This window comes from Monodon monoceros, unplaced genomic scaffold, assembly GCF_005190385.1.
Source record: "Monodon monoceros isolate NGI ecotype Baffin Bay Population unplaced genomic scaffold, NGI_Narwhal_1 Super_Scaffold_6, whole genome shotgun sequence".
NCBI lineage: Eukaryota > Metazoa > Chordata > Mammalia > Artiodactyla > Monodontidae > Monodon > Monodon monoceros.
The window spans coordinates 91,702,627-91,717,990 of record NW_021703783.1 but is presented as its reverse complement, the minus strand read 5'-3'; the positions used below and the strand labels follow the sequence as shown (position 1 = coordinate 91,717,990).

At 48.2% G+C, this 15,364-nt stretch overlaps 1 long non-coding RNA gene across 1 annotated transcript; it reads left to right on the top strand.

Annotated features, from left to right (window-relative positions):
* Positions 1–5: 5 nt before the first annotated feature.
* Positions 6–14,906, top strand: LOC114885360. Its single transcript, XR_003791085.1, has 3 exons — positions 6–237; positions 9,234–9,347; positions 13,581–14,906. It is a non-coding gene; the product is annotated as an uncharacterized LOC114885360 (long non-coding RNA).
* Positions 14,907–15,364: the final 458 nt, after the last annotated feature.

Sequence of the window (15,364 nt, the reverse complement as noted above, 5' to 3'; positions counted from 1 at the left end):
GTAGCCCCTCTTCATCTTTATTTACAGAACTTTCTTCAGGATCCCTTTCAGGTGGGGCTCCTAAGACCCTGGATTAGGGTACTTTATGAGCACTATGGGGGCGGGAGAGGGCGAATTATTCATTCACTCAATAAATATTCATTGGGTGACTGTGCCTGGCCCTTTGGGGTGAAGCAGCAAGCAAGACAGGCCCTCCAAAAGCTAACATGTTAATTGGGAAGGACAACATTTACATACGTAAGTCATTTCGAATGCTGCTGCTTACTGGGAAGGGAGTTTATGCATGTGGCAGGCGTGGCAGTGTGGCAGGTAACTGGCGACGAGGAAGGGCTGGAGGGGACAGCTAGTGCACAAGGCACGAGGAAAGGGAGCGGGTGGGTTCAGGAAGCATGGGTGTCACCGAAGGCCGCTGTGGCTGGAACAGAGATGGAGGGGGAGTGAGGTGAAGGGGGTAGGGGGCAGGCTCTGACCTTGCTAGCCCCAGGCAGGAGTTGGGCTATTTGTCTGGAGGACAAAGGAAAGTTGTTGACTTCTGAGCAAGCCATTGACATGACCCTGTTGGTAGAAAGATCCCTTTGACTACTGTGTACAAAATTGGTGTTTAGAAGAGGATTGGCGTGGAGACAGAAAGACTAATTAGGAGAATGTTGTACTGGATCCAGGCAACAGTCCCTAGAGTGGTTTGTGTCAGCTGATGGTGGTGAACTTTATTTAGGAGATGAAATCGTCAGGGCTTGACCATGGATTGGTTGTGGGTGATGATGGGAAGAGATGTGTCAAAGATTCTCCCAGATTTCTGGCAAGAACAACTAGGTCTGAGGAGAGGGAGAATGTTCAACATGTTGGGTTTTTCTGGCTGTGCAGCGTGGCTTGTGGGATCTTAGTTGCCCGACCAGGGATTGAACCCCGGCCCTCGGCAGTGAAAGCGCAGAGTCCTAACCACTGGACCGCCAGGGAATTCCCTGGATATGTTGAGTTTGAGTTGCTTTTGAGACATGCAAGAAAAGAAGTCAGATCATTCCTTAGAGAAGACTAGAGCTCAGAGCAGCGGGTTAATAAGCAAAGCCAACAGAGAGTGAGCAGCTAGAGAGGCAGGGGGAGCAGAGGTGGCACAGAACCCAAGATGAGGGGGGCATGGGCAGCAACATGACATGCTTTTGAGAGATCCAGTTAGAAGGTAACCGAAGAAAGCCTGTTAGATTTAGCTGTCTGGAGGCCCTTGGCCCAGGCAATTCGGATGGAATGGTAGGACAGAAACCCAGATGCAGTGAGTTGAGGAATGGCTGGGAAATGGAGACACAAAGACCTTGAGAATAGGTGGTTCTTCCCAGTTGGTGGGAGGGAACATGGGTTTGAGAAGAGTTTTTTCTTTTAGGTTGGGAGAAACTTGAGCCTGTTTAAATGCTGAAGGAAAGGCTTAATAGAGAAGAGCTGATATTCAGAAGAGGGAAGAAGGAGGCAGTCTAGGACTGGGATGGTGATTCACCATCTTGCTGTCCTACCAGCACAGCTTCACATGGCCCAAGATGACTGCTTGAGCTCCAGTCATTTAGTCTGAGTTCATCCAGCAGGAAGGAAAAAGAAAGGTAGGAAGGTGGCATTTGCTTCCTCCTTTTTTTTTTTTTTTTTTCAAATCAACATTTACTTGCAAGCCATCTCCCTTCCCTTTTAAGGAGACTTTAGAGGTTCCTCATGATGCTTCTTCTTACATCTGAATGGCAGTAACCTAGCACCATGGCCATATCTCACTGAAAGGGAGGTCAGGAAATGAAGGCTTTGGACTGAACTACAAAGTGACCAACTACAGTTTCTGTTACTGAAAAAAGATTGGGAAATGGATACCAGGAGCTTATGTGCAGTCTCTGCCATGAACGGGGTTGCTGAGGCCTGGTGGTTTGTCTGTTGAGGAAGAGTCTGGAAAGAATTAAGATTTGGAGTCCAGCCCACTCCATTCTAATTCCGGCTCCATATCCTGTCGCCTGTGTGACCTTGAACAAGCCACCTGCCCTCTCTGAGCCTCAGTATCCTCCTCTGTAGAATGAGAGTGATAATCTACCTGACAGAATGACTGCAAGGATTAAATGAGATGCCACGGGGAGACCTGACCTGTGGTAGGTGCTGATGTTTGTTACATTCAGAGTAAACTTTAATTTTTTTTTTTTTTTTTTTTTTTTTGGCGGTACGCGGGCCTCTCACTGTTGTGGCCTCTCCCGTTGTGGAGCACAGGCTCCGGACGCACAGGCTCAGCGGCCATGGCTCACGGGCCCAGCCGCTCGGCGGCATGTGGGATCTTCCCAGACCGGGGCACGAACCCGTGTCCCCTGCATCGGCAGGCGGACTCTCAACCACTGCGCCACCAGGGAAGCCCTAAACTTTAATTTTTTAAAAGAGAATAAACACGCATCGAGCACCTACTGGATGCCAGGAACTTGTTGGATGTTTTTTCATCATACACTTATTTACTTCTCACTCCAACCTGGTGAGATAGGTATTGTAATCTCCTAATTTATAAAGCAGGAAACTCCAATTCAGCAAGTCATCCAACATAGAAATGTCAGGATTTTGAACTCAGGTCTGACTCTGCAATGTTGTGATATAATAAGACATGTATATTTCATCTTCGTCCCAGTTCTAGCGCAGAGCTTCTGAAAGGGTTTTGAAATTTCCTGACAGAGGTGATAGGAGCATCTTTTGTTTGTCGTAACGAGCAGCTTTCCACTGTACTGGAGTTTACGGTTAATGAATGACTGGTGTCTGGAGGCCCCTAGATAACTTCAGGTTGGGGGTTAATCGCAGAGGGACCAACCTTGTGATTAGAGGATTGGAACTTTCAGTCCCCCTTCCCCTGCCCCAGGGAGGGGAGAGGGGCTGGAAATTGAATTAATCACCAGTGGCCAGTGATTTCATCAATCATGCCTATGTAATGGAGCCTCCATAAAAACCCTGAACGAAGGGGTTTGGAGAGCTTGAGTTGTGAGTACATGCAATTCCTGGGAGCGTGGTACACCCCAAACTCCATGGGGACAGAAGCTCTGTTCTCTGTGGACCCTACCAGATCTTACCCTATGTACCTCTTCATGTAGCTGTTTGTATCCTTTGTAATAACCCGGCAGAAGTAAGGTGTTTCCCTGAGTTATGTGAGCTGTTACAGCAAATTATGAAAGGTGAGGAGGGGGTGGAGGGAATCCCTGATTTGTAGCCAAATTGTACAGAAATGTGGGTAACCTGAGGAATCTCTACTTGCAACTGAAGAGGGGGACAGTCTTGTGTACTCGGCCCTTAACCTGTGGGGTCTGCACTGACTCCAGATACTTAGCATTAGAATGAATTAAATTACAGGGTGCCCCATTGGTGTCTGCAGAGAGCTGGAGAATTGCTGGCTGGGGGAACCACACACTTGGTGTCAGAAGTGTCCTGCTGGGACTTCCCTGGTGGCACAGTGGTTAAGAATCCGCCTGCCAGGGCTTCCCTGGTGGCGCAGTGGTTGAGAGTCTGCCTGCCGATGCAGGGGACATGGGTTCGTGCCCCGGTCCGGGAAGATCCCACATGCCGCTCCGCGGCTGGGCCCGTGAGCCATGGCTGCTGAGCCTGCGTGTCTGGAGCCTGTGCTCCGCAACGGGAGAGGCCACAGCAGTGAGAGGCCCGCGTACCGCAAAAAAAAAAAAAAGAATCCGCCTGCCAATGCAGGGGACACAGGTTCAAGCCCTGGTCTGGGAAGATCCCACATGCCGCGGAGCAACTAAGCCCGTGCGCCACAACTACTGAGCCTGCGCTCTAGAACCCGTGCACCACAATTACTAAGCCCACGTGCCACAACTACTGAAGCCTGTGCGCCTAGAACCCGTGCTCTGCAACAAAAGAAGCCACCACAATGAGAAGCCTGTGCACCACAACAAAGAGTAGCTCCTGCTCGCCACAACTAGAGAAAGCCTGTGCGCAGCAACGAAGACCCAACGCAGCCAAAAACAAACAAAATTTAAAAAAAAAAAGTGTCCTGCTGTTGTGGGTAAAAACACGTTAGTAGGAGACACCAAGGCCTTTCCTGGCAACCAGTGAAGTAAGCAGACCTGCCAAGGCCCTTCCCAGCTAAGCCTCGGCATAACTTCTTCAAGTTTCTCAGACAACCACGTGTTTCCTGCCTCCGTCTTTGTCCCTGTTGTTCCCACACTTGCCTGCCCAGTGAACTTCTGCTCCATCTTCAAGACCCTTAGCAAATGAAAGCCCTTGACATTTTTCTTGATCCTGTAGGGGAGGAAAAATTTCCCTCTGCCCTTCTAGGTTCTCTTTGGCTGGTCTAATATAATTAAATTGGCACAAGACAGACCAACAGGAGAAAAACAATCAAATTTAATTTCGAACGTCCAGGAGCCCCAAACATATGAAGCTCAAAGAAGTGACTAAAGCAGGCAGCTTTTATACCTTGTAGGCAAAGAAACAATTACTTGTGAAGATTTGACAACACGGAAGCCTTTTTGCTTGGGGTAGCAAATTAATGAAGTAACAAAGTTTGTTTATACAGCCTTCTTGGCCTTGAGACCTTGAATTTGCTATCTCTGGCGATAAGGATGCCTCCTCTCCTCCTGGTAGAGGGTATCTTCACATGGGAGATTTATTTCCTGCTTTTTCAGGGGGACAAAGGAGGGTAAGCATGTTCTTGCACCGGCTGTTTCCCAAGAAACTTTAATTCAAAATAATCAATATGCCAGAGTGGCATGTTTGGAGGTGGCCTGCCCTGAACTCCATCGATTCCCTCACCAAGAATCACCCTCAGTCACTTGTTGATCATTTAAAACCACAGGGCTTCCCTGGTGGCGCAGTGGTTGAGAGTCCGCCTGCCGATGCAGGGGACACGGGTTCGTGCCCCGGTCCGGGAAGATCCCACATGCCGCGGAGCGGCTGGGCCCGTGAGCCATGGCTGCTGAGACTGCGCGTCCGGAGCCTATGCTCCGCGGCGGGAGAGGCCACGGCAATGAGAGGCCCGTGTGCCGCAAAAAAAACCACAGTTATTGTTTGGAGTGACCTTTCCGAGGACAGGAACTATGGCATTTCAGCTCTGGGTCTCCTCGTAGGCCCTGGGGAAGCTTCTCAGTGACTGTGTGTGTCATCAAATTAATTGAAGAGTCAGAGATGAATGGATACATTGGTAGATGAGGCAAGTAGGGGACAGGCAGTCCCAAGGTCCCCAAGTGACTTACAGGGGAGCTGGGACTAGACTTGGGGCTTCTAGATAACCCCCCAATGCCTCTTTCCACCCCTGACCCCCTAACCAATGCACCATGATGGATCCTTTTTCCAAAATTCCTCGAGTCTGATCTTCCAGGGAGCAAAAAGACGCTGGGCTCAGCATGGCACTTGGGAGAACAAGCATTAAGTCAGCGCCTCCTGTTTGCAGGACACTGAGCTCCCAAGGGGTAGGGGTGGATCCAAGGAAGTCCGCTGGGGACAGGCCCCCTTCTCTGGGGTCACCGTGCCTGGGAACCAAGCTGTAAAGTGGATCCTGTTTTCCCCAGGACAGCCCTGTGGGTCAGGGTTTGCCATCAGTCCAAGTCATGCTTCTGCCAAGGAACAAAGATGTCACAACTGCTGACCTTGATAACTGTTTAAATGGCCAGAGCAAGCTCCAGGTGCCCAGGTGGACAAGCCACCTGGCGGGGACAAGGGCCCCGATGCACAGTGAAGCACACACATGGCCCGGGACATCAGATAACTCCATGCCACCACACCGTGGCCTTTCCAAACCCCCAACAGCAGAAGAACAAACAGCCATGTAGCTCATTGGCCACCTTCTGGGAACTGAGAAGGGCTGTGCCTGGGGGTTGGATCCGCCCTTTGTCATGAGGTCTTCAGCAAGGCTTTCTATGGCTCCAGCAAGCTCCCCATGGAGCCAGGAGATGCCATCAGTCCTTTGTTCAGCCTCCCACACAGCCCTGCAGCGCATCTGGTTTGCAGGTAACAGCTTGGAAAGGTGCTGTTGAAGACGCTGAAGAATACTTGGAAGAGAGAAGAGCAGATTCGCCCACATCCCAGCACCCTCATCCTCACCTTCCTTTCTGCCTTCTCCGTTCTGGCTGGGAACCCAGGCAGGTATCTGGCCTGGTCGCCAAGAGAGAGTGCAGAGGCCATCCTGGGCTGGGCTCTCTGCCTTTCTGGGCTTTTCTTAGTCACAAGCATTTTTCCGTGGGGCTGTGTGGTCTTCATACTGACCATCTGAAAGGATGCATCAGAGTCCTTTGAGCACCCCCTCATTTTCAGATGTTAGCTGATAAGCGTGTTTCCAGTTGGGGGCTATTATAAACAGCTTGGCAGCAGTCATTCATATGATTGAAAACCATTCATTAAATTTCTTAGAGAAGCACAGTGAAATACATGGCGGGGGGGGGGAGGGAATGATTTGCTTTACAATTTTAGCAAAGGGGAAAAAAGAAAACAAGGGGAGGGAGATAGAACCAGTGGGACAAAATCAGTATAATCTGGGGTGATGCGTGAATGGAATTTTATGGTGCTGTTCTCTCCCTTTTTTGTGTATGTTTGAAATTTTTCATAAGAAATTAAAAATAGAAATGTAAACACAGTTCCTGCCCTGAAGGAACTCACAGTCCTGTGAGGAAACAGACAAGGAACCAGACCCTGGCAGAGCAGTATAGCATGGGGCTAGGGGACCCGGAAGAGGGCCACCTCCTCTGACTTAGGAAATCAGGGAAGGCTTCCCAGAGGAAGTGACATCTTAGCTGAGGCCTGAAGGATACATAGGAGGTGGTCAAATGATATGGAAGGGAAGGGTGTTCCAGGCAGAGGTACCTGCAAGAGCATACAACTGGTAGAGAAAGAAAGGTGGCAGCTAAAGCCTGAAGCGATGGTCTGTCTGGCTTCAGTGCTGGTGAGGCTGAGCCAAAGCTGGAGCAGAGGCAGGGGCAGGACCAGCGGTGCTTCGTGAACCATAAGTGTCTGGGGGCCTCCAGGTGCCTGGCAGCTGGGGAAGGATGTGATCAGATCTGGATTTGAGGCCGATCGTTCTGATCTCTGTGATTCCTGGGCGCGGGGTGGATTGTGGGTGGTGGAGAAGGCCCCAGGCGTCCTCACGTTCGCAGCTTTACTTTCCCCTGAATTACTCCTTTAAGATCATTTCCAGAACGCTCACCCCCACGTCGTGCTTTCGATTTCTCTGTGCACTACTGCTATCTTCACTTTGGTTTACCTCTTCAAAGATGCTGTGACCTCTTTGAAAGCCGGGACTAGGTTTTACTCATCTCTGCAACCCCAGTGTTTCGCACATAGCAGACACTAAATAAATGCTTTGTGAATGAATGAACTTTTATTGAGCACGTACCAAGTGCCAAGCACTTTTCTCAGTGCTTTACACATATTACTTCGTGTGCAGGGTTGTCATAACCACTCCCGTGGAATGTGTTACTATTACCCCTGTCTGGGATATGCCATCAGACCATGATGCAGGTCTAAAGGTCTGACTCCTGGGGGTGGGGGGGGGGGGGGGGGGTTGAGTGAGAAGGGTCTCAGATGGCAGGTAGTGCAGTCATAGGAAAGTGTCAGTCAGGTGACCTGGAGAGTCCTGGTTAAAGGCATCCTGTGTCTCGTGGGGACCAGCCCGAGTTAGCTCCCCTCTGCTCAGTCACTAGTTAGGAGCAGTCCATTCCTGCAACCTCGGCAGGAACATGAGGGTGGATCTGGAAAGGCAGCAGCTGGAGCCGTCTGTCAGTGATATGCACAATCCCTATTTTACAGTCATGAAAAATGAAGCCCAGAGAAGTTAGGTCACTTGCCCAAGGTCACACAGCTAGGAAGCAGTGGAGCTCCTTTGCTTCAAGGGCTGTCTTTGTGACCCCCTACTTCATGACAGTGTTGTTATGGGTTGAATCGTGTCCCCCCAGATTCATGAAGTCCTAATCCCCAGTACCTCAGAATGTGACCTTATTTGAAAATAGGTCGTTGCAGTTGTAATATGTTTTGTTTTGTTTTGTTTTGGCCGTGCTGCATGGCATGTGGGATCTTAGTTCCCCAATCAGGGATCGAACCCACGCCCCCTGCAGTGGAAGCACGAAGTCTTAACCACTGGACCGCCGGGGAAGTCCCAGATGTAATATGTTAATATGTGATCATACTGGAGTCAGGTGGGCCTCTAATCCAATATGACGGTGTGAATTCCTCTCTAAAGTGGAGCCATAATACCTACTTCACAGTGTTGTGGGTTCACAACACACGGGGGAATGTATGCAAAGATGTCCAAACTGGGAAAGGCAAGGTGGTGCTCTTATTACAGAGAGGGAGACTGAGGCCCAGGGAGTTCAAGTGACAGCTAGAATGTGGCAGAGCCAGGAACTTAACGCAGGCCCCTTAGAGCCCCGGGTGGATCTGACTTCCTCTGGTCCCTGCCAACCCCTGGAAATGGCCCAGCGTGACAAGAGGAAGCCAACTCCTGCAGGAATGTGCCCCGGCCCCCAGCCAGCAGCATGACCGAGGCTGGGATCATTCCCCGGCTCGGTTCCAGCTCCTGACCATGGCCAGGTGCTCGCGGACAACACCATGTCCTGTGGCTCCTGTCCCTGCCTCCTGTGGCTCAACCCTCTGGAGGATATCTGTGCGGGGGACTCCTCTGGCCAGCCACCCCCAGGGCCCAGTCGTGACCTCCCTCCTGCATCTGCCCCTCAGCTCTGTCTGTGGAGACTCCTGGCTTCCGAGCCGTCCAAGGGAAGCAGATCCTCCTTGAGTCCAGCCCGGTGCCACCAGGCTGCCCATCTGCAAGCTGTTTCCCCACCTGGCAGCTCCTGGAGACAAGGCCTCTCCTTTCCGGCACTCCAGACCCCTCCCTGAGCACCCCAGACCCCAGACCCCCAGTGCCCACCCCAGGCTTCAGGAGCCCAAAGGAAGGGGAGTTTGCTGGAAGACGGTCAGAGCTGACAAAGAAAAGGGCAAAAGGTGTCTTTCCTGAGCATCCAGAGGGCTATGGAAAAAGGAGGACCGGTGTTTGAGCCTCAGCTAGAACACTGCTAGCTGCATGGCCCTCCATCCAGCCACTCATTCAACAAATACCTACCTAGCACCTACCGTGCATCAGACCCTTAGAGAGGGCGGTATATGCACGACTCTGGACTCGGACAGACCTGGTTCAAGTCCCAGTTCAGCCCTTTACTGTGTGACCTCAGATGAGTAGTTTAACCTCTCTGAGCTTTCTTTGTCTCATCAGTTAAATGGAAGGAATTTTACCATCCTCTTTTCAGGATTGCTGGGAAGATAGAATAGACGTCGGTAAGGAGTTTTGCATGCACCTGGCACCCAATGAGTACTCCATAAATGGCCTTGTTGCTGCTATAGAAGGTGCTGGAGGTTGAAAGGTAAGTAACGTGGAGCCCCTGCCCTTGAGAAGCAAATGGAGAGAGAGAGATGAACCTGAATCAGTGATTAGTAAAAACACACCCTGGGTTTGGCGTAGAAGGACAGACACGCTGGATGGGGTGGGGGCGGGGAGGAATAAAGAGGATGGAGAATCCAAAAGGCTTCCCGGAGGAGGTGCCCAACCTTAGGGAATTCAGCTAACTTCTCTAAACATCTCATCAATTGTTTATTTTCTTTAATGAGTAATTCTTAGGCAAAACTGTAGTCACCAAAAGCAGGTCAGTAGGTACCAGGGGTGCAGGGAAGCAGTTGGATAGCACTGTACATATTATTTTATAACCTGTTTTTTCCACTGAATATAATTTTAATGTTTTATTTCATTATTCTTCTACAATAAAGTTCTTATTTCCCTCATGGTATTCCATTGTAAAGATACAACCAAGATTAATTAACCAGTTTCCCTTGCATGATGTCTTGGTTGTTTCCTGCTCCTCAGGATTCAACTCCAGGTTGCATGGGGTATCCCTGTAGACCAAGATTTCTTAACCTTCTCTGTGCAAGAGAGCCCCTGGCCACCAGGAGAAGCCTGCCACCCCCCAAAATAATATTTTAAAATGCATAAAATAATATACCAAAGTTTGCAAAGGAAACCAATTATCCTGAAACACATTTATCAAAATATGTTTTAAAATTGGGCTACAGCGGTCCAAAGAAGGTGTGAGACCCATGGAACAGAGCAGCCCACGGGTCTTCAGGCTGGCTGTGGCCTGAAGCACCCAGCCCCACCCAGCCCTGCCCAGCCGTGATCAGCTGAACCCCGCAACACCCACAGATGTGTGAGTTTATTTTAAACCACTGAGTTTTGGGACTTCCCTGGTGGAGCAGTGGCTAAGACTCCGCACTCCCAAGGCAGGGGGCCCGGGTTTGATCCCTGGTCAGGGAACTAGGTCCCGCATGCATGCTGCAACTAAAAGTTCGCATGCCACAACTAAGGAGCCCATGTGCTGCAACTAAGGAGCCCTGGAGCCTCAACTAAGCAGCCCACCTGCCGCAACTAAGACCCAGCACAACCAAATAAATAAATAGAAATAAATATTAAAAATAAATAAACGACTGAGTTTCGGAATAGTGTGTTACACAGCAAAGGCTAACTGATAACAGTGGGGGAGGATAGTCTTCCTACAGAAAGCATCACCTACGCTTACGATTAAACCTGGAGCAGAAATGGCAAATAAGCATATGAAAAGACGCTCCACATGTCTTTGGGGAACTGCAAATTAAACAACAATGAGTTACCACTACATACTTATTAGAATGTCTAAAATCCAAAACACTGGCACCACCAAATGCTCGCAAGGATGTAGAACAAGAGGAATTTTCCTTCATTGCTGGTGGGAATGCAAAACGGCACAGACACTTTGGAAGACAGTTTGGTGGTTTCTTACAGAGTTAAACATAGTTTCACAATATGATCCAGCAACTGCGCACCTTAGTATTTATCCAAATGAGTTGAAAATTACATCCACACAAAAACCTGCACGTGGATATTTATAGAAGCTTTATTCATGATTGCCAAAACTGAAGCAACCAAGATATCCTTCAGTAGATGAAGGGATAAAGAACTGTGGGAATCCAGACAAGGAAATATTATCAGAGATAAAAAGAAATGACCTATTGGGACTTCCCTGGCGTTCCAGTGGTTAGGACTCTGCACTTTTCACTGCTGTGGCCCGGGGTTCAATCCCCAGTCAAGGAATTAAGATCCTGCAAGCCGCACAGCACGGCCAAAAAAAAAAAAAGAGCTATTAAGCTTCATGAAAAGACGTGGAGTAACCTTAACTGCATATTGTTAAGTAACGAAGCCAGTCTGAAAAGGCCACGTGCTGTATGATACCAGCTATATGACACTCTGGAAAAGGCAAAACTAGACACAGTAAAAAATCAGTGGTTCCAGGGGTTCAGGAAGAGAGAGGAAGGGAGGAATAGGTGAAGCACAGGGCATTTCTAGGGCAATGTAAATATTCTATATGGTACTGTAATGGTGGATACGTGACATTATGCATTTGTCAAAACCCATAGAATGTGCAACATAAAGAGTGAACCCTGATGTAAACTGTGGACTTTAGTTAAGCATAATGTATCATTCATATATACAATGAAATACTACTCAGCCATAAAAAAGATTGAAATAATGCCATTTGCAGCAACATGGATGGGCCTAGAGATTATCATACCAAGTGAAGTAAGTCAGGAAGAGAAAGATAAATACCATTTTATATCACTTATATGTGGAATCTAAAATATAACACAAATGAACTTATCTATGAAACAAACAGACACACAGACATAGAGAACAGACTTGTGGTTGCCAAGGGAGAAAGGGGGTGGGGGAGGGAGGGATTGGGAGTTTGGGGTTAGCAGATGAAAACTATTATATATAGAATGGGTAAACAACAAGGTCCTACTGTACAGAGCAGGGAACTATATTCGATATCCTGTGATAAACCATAATGGAAACGAATATAAAAAAGAATATATATATATATATATGTATAACTGAATCACTTTGCTGTACAGTAGAAATTAACACAACTGTACTTCAACAAAATAAATTTTTTAAAAGTAGTAATAATAATGCATCATTATTGGTTTAACAATGGTAACCAATGTATCAGTAATGCAGGACATTAATAATAGGGTAAACTCTGGGGGCAGTGAGATGAGAAGTATGTGGGAACTTTCTGTATTTCCTGCTCAATTTTTTTTTTTTTTCTTTTTTTTTCCCGGTACGCGGGCCTCTCACTGTTGTGGCCTCTCCCGTTGCGGAGCACAGGCTCCGGACGTGCAGGCTCAGCGGCCATGGCTCGCGGGCCTAGCCGCTCCGCGGCATGTGGGATCTTCCCGGACCGGGGCACGCACCCGTGTCCCCTGCATCGGCAGGCGGACTCTCAACCACTGTGCCACCAGGGAAGCCCAATTTTTGTTAACACTCTTTAAAAAATTAATTTATTTATTTTTGGCTGCGTTGGGAATTCGTTGCTGCACACGGGCTTTCTCTAGTTGTGGCGAGCGGGGGCTACTCTTTGTTGAGGCGCGTGGGCTCAGTAGTTGTGGCTCACAGGCGCTAGAGCGCACGCTCGGTAGTTACGGCTAATGGGCTTAGTTGCTCCGTGGCATGTGGGATCTTCCCGGACCAGGGCTCGAACCCGTGTCCCCTGCATCGGCAGGCGGATTCTTAACCACCGCACCACCAGGGAAGTCCCTTCCTGCTCAATTTTAATTTTTTTTTTTTTTTTTTGGCCACGCAGCGTGGCTTGTGGGATCTTAGTTCCCCAACCTGGGATTGAACCCGGGCCCTTGGCAGTGAAAGCGCCAAGTCCTAACCACTGGGTCACCAGGGAATTCCCTCCTGCTCAATTTTCTTTTCTGTCGGTTTTACTGAGGTATTACTGACGCACAGCACTGTATAAGTTTAAAGTGTACAGCATAGTGATTTGACTAACATACATCATGAAATGATGACCCCAGTAAGTTTAGTGAATATCCATCATCTCATATAGATACAAAATTTTAAAAAATAGAAAACAGTTGTTTTCCTTGTGATGAGAACTCTTAGGATTTACTTCCTTAAAAACTTTTCATATGTAACATACAGCAGCATTCATTATATTTATCAGGTTGTGCATTACATCCCTAGTACTTATTTATCTTATAACTGGAAGTTTGTACTTTTGACCACCTTCATCCAATTCCCCCTTTCCCCACCCCCCCACCCCTGCCACAAATCTGATCTCTTTTTCTATGAGTTTGTTCAGTTGTTTTTGAAATATAATGACCTACAATACTATGTTAGTTCTTGGTGCACAGCATAGTGATTCGATATTTCTGTACATTTCAAAATGATCACCACTCAACTTTTATGTAAACCTGAACCTGCTCTAAAAAATAGTCTTATGAAACAAAAGAAAATGGGTTGTACTTATGGATGTGCTTCTTATGAACGCATTTAATAGCAAGATCCCATAGCGGGGCTAATAATGATGGAACTCTGAAATGGTGATGAGTGGCCGACGCTCTGATTTCTGCAACGCTGTGATTTCTGTTGACAGCAAAGCCACAGGTATGGCTAATTCTACTGTGGTTTGCTACCTATATTTGTAAGTGAAGGAAGTGCTAAATTTCATCGAGATGTTCCTGGAAATAAAGGTGTCATGTTTTTGTTCCCCATCCAGGTTCACAGATCCCTGCTGTACAGTTACCTTTCTTTGACCTTCTGATAAACTCCAGGAAATGGTTTTGTCGGGTCAGAAGATGCACATTTTTAAAAGGTTTTGCTGCAATTGGAAAATTGTCTTCCAGTTTGCAGGTGCAGTTTCCAGTCATCCAGCATATAAAAGGGCCTGTTCTCCTGCCTCCAACCTGCAGCCAGGGGTCCTGGGATTCTGCATCCCCTGGGCCACTCTGCTCTTTAATACTGAAGTGAAAATCACCTAAGTGTCAGCCCGGGAGACCACGCCTTCCAAGGCTCGCTTTGCCAGTGACTTCCAAGCAATGCTTTCTGTTTCCTGCTCTGACCTGGTTGCCACTCATCACCTCGGCCACCTCCCTTCCTCTGGGCCACTGCCCTTCTCCCCAGAAATGGGTAACCTCCTGCCATCTGGTGACATCTCCAGGCTTCAGCTCTCAGGATGGCTTCTCTGGGCTCAGCACCCTCCCTGAATTCCCTAAAACACAACTACCACCAACCTGACAAAACCTGGCTGCAGGTTTGGGGAGAACAAAAGGCAGATTTAAATCGCAGATCAGGGACTTCCCTGGTGGTCCAGTGGTTAAGACTCCGTGCTCCCAGTGCAGGGGGGCCTGGGTTCAATCCCTGGTCAGGGAACTAGATCCCACATGCCGTAACTAAGAGTCCACAGGCCGCAACTAAAGACCCAGCACAGCCAAATAAATAAATAAATATTTAAAAATTAAAAATAAACTGGAAGTCCACAGTCTGGGATTCTTCACGGGGGCCACATGCCTGCTTTCTTCTTAGCCCCCACTGGCCTCTGTGCAGGGGCTCAGTGAGTGCCCTTGACTGGGTCCCTATTGCCCAGCATGTAGACCTCTCCAGCCCCCCACCCCAGGGGAGAAGAAATCCTGGCCTCCCGTCTAAAGCTTGCTTCACCTCCTTCTCCTGCACCCTCCTGCACAGAGCAGTCCAAAATCGAGATTAAGGGGGAAAAAAAAGTTCTTTAACTAGCTGACCCAGTTTATGTAACTGAATAGAATACTTAACATCTTAGTCTAAAGCAGCTGTCTTTGGGCGTCCCCAAGAACAGCAGGAAGCTCTTACTTCACAGCTGCCTGACCAAGAGGTCCAAGAAAGTGGTCTTTCCAAAACAATCCAGAACCAAGGGAGGATCGTCTCTGTAAACAGATCCCCTCTGCTGCCCTAGAATGCAAAAGATGTTTATAACCTTTGCGATTGTCACAGTTTCTACCATCGGCAGTTTTATGATGCATTCTCCCATGGCGCCCCATGATGCTCTCATTTTATTAAAATGAATGTTTGATAATTTAGTAAAATTTATTTTTTTAAATTAATTAATTTATTTTGGCTGCATTGGGTCTTCATTGCTGCACACGGGCTTTCTCTAGTTGCAGCGAGCAGAGGCTACTCTTCTTTGCAGTGTGCGGGCTTCTCATTGCAGTGGCTTCTCTTGTTGCGGAGCACAGGCTTTAGGTGCACGGGCTTGAATAGTTGTGGCTCGCGGGCTTTAGAGTACAGGCTCAGTAGTTGTGGCACACGGGCTTAGTTGCTCCGTGGCATGTGGGATCTTCCCAGACCAGGGCTCGAACCCGTGTCCCCTACATTGGCAGGTGGATTCTTAACTACTGCGCCACCAGGGAAGTCCCTAATTTGGTAAATTTTAAATGGTACTTCAATTTGATTTGATTTATATTTCTCTGATTACTAGAAAAATTGAACTCTGGCCCATTTAAATTTCTTCCTATGTGAATTGTCTGTTTA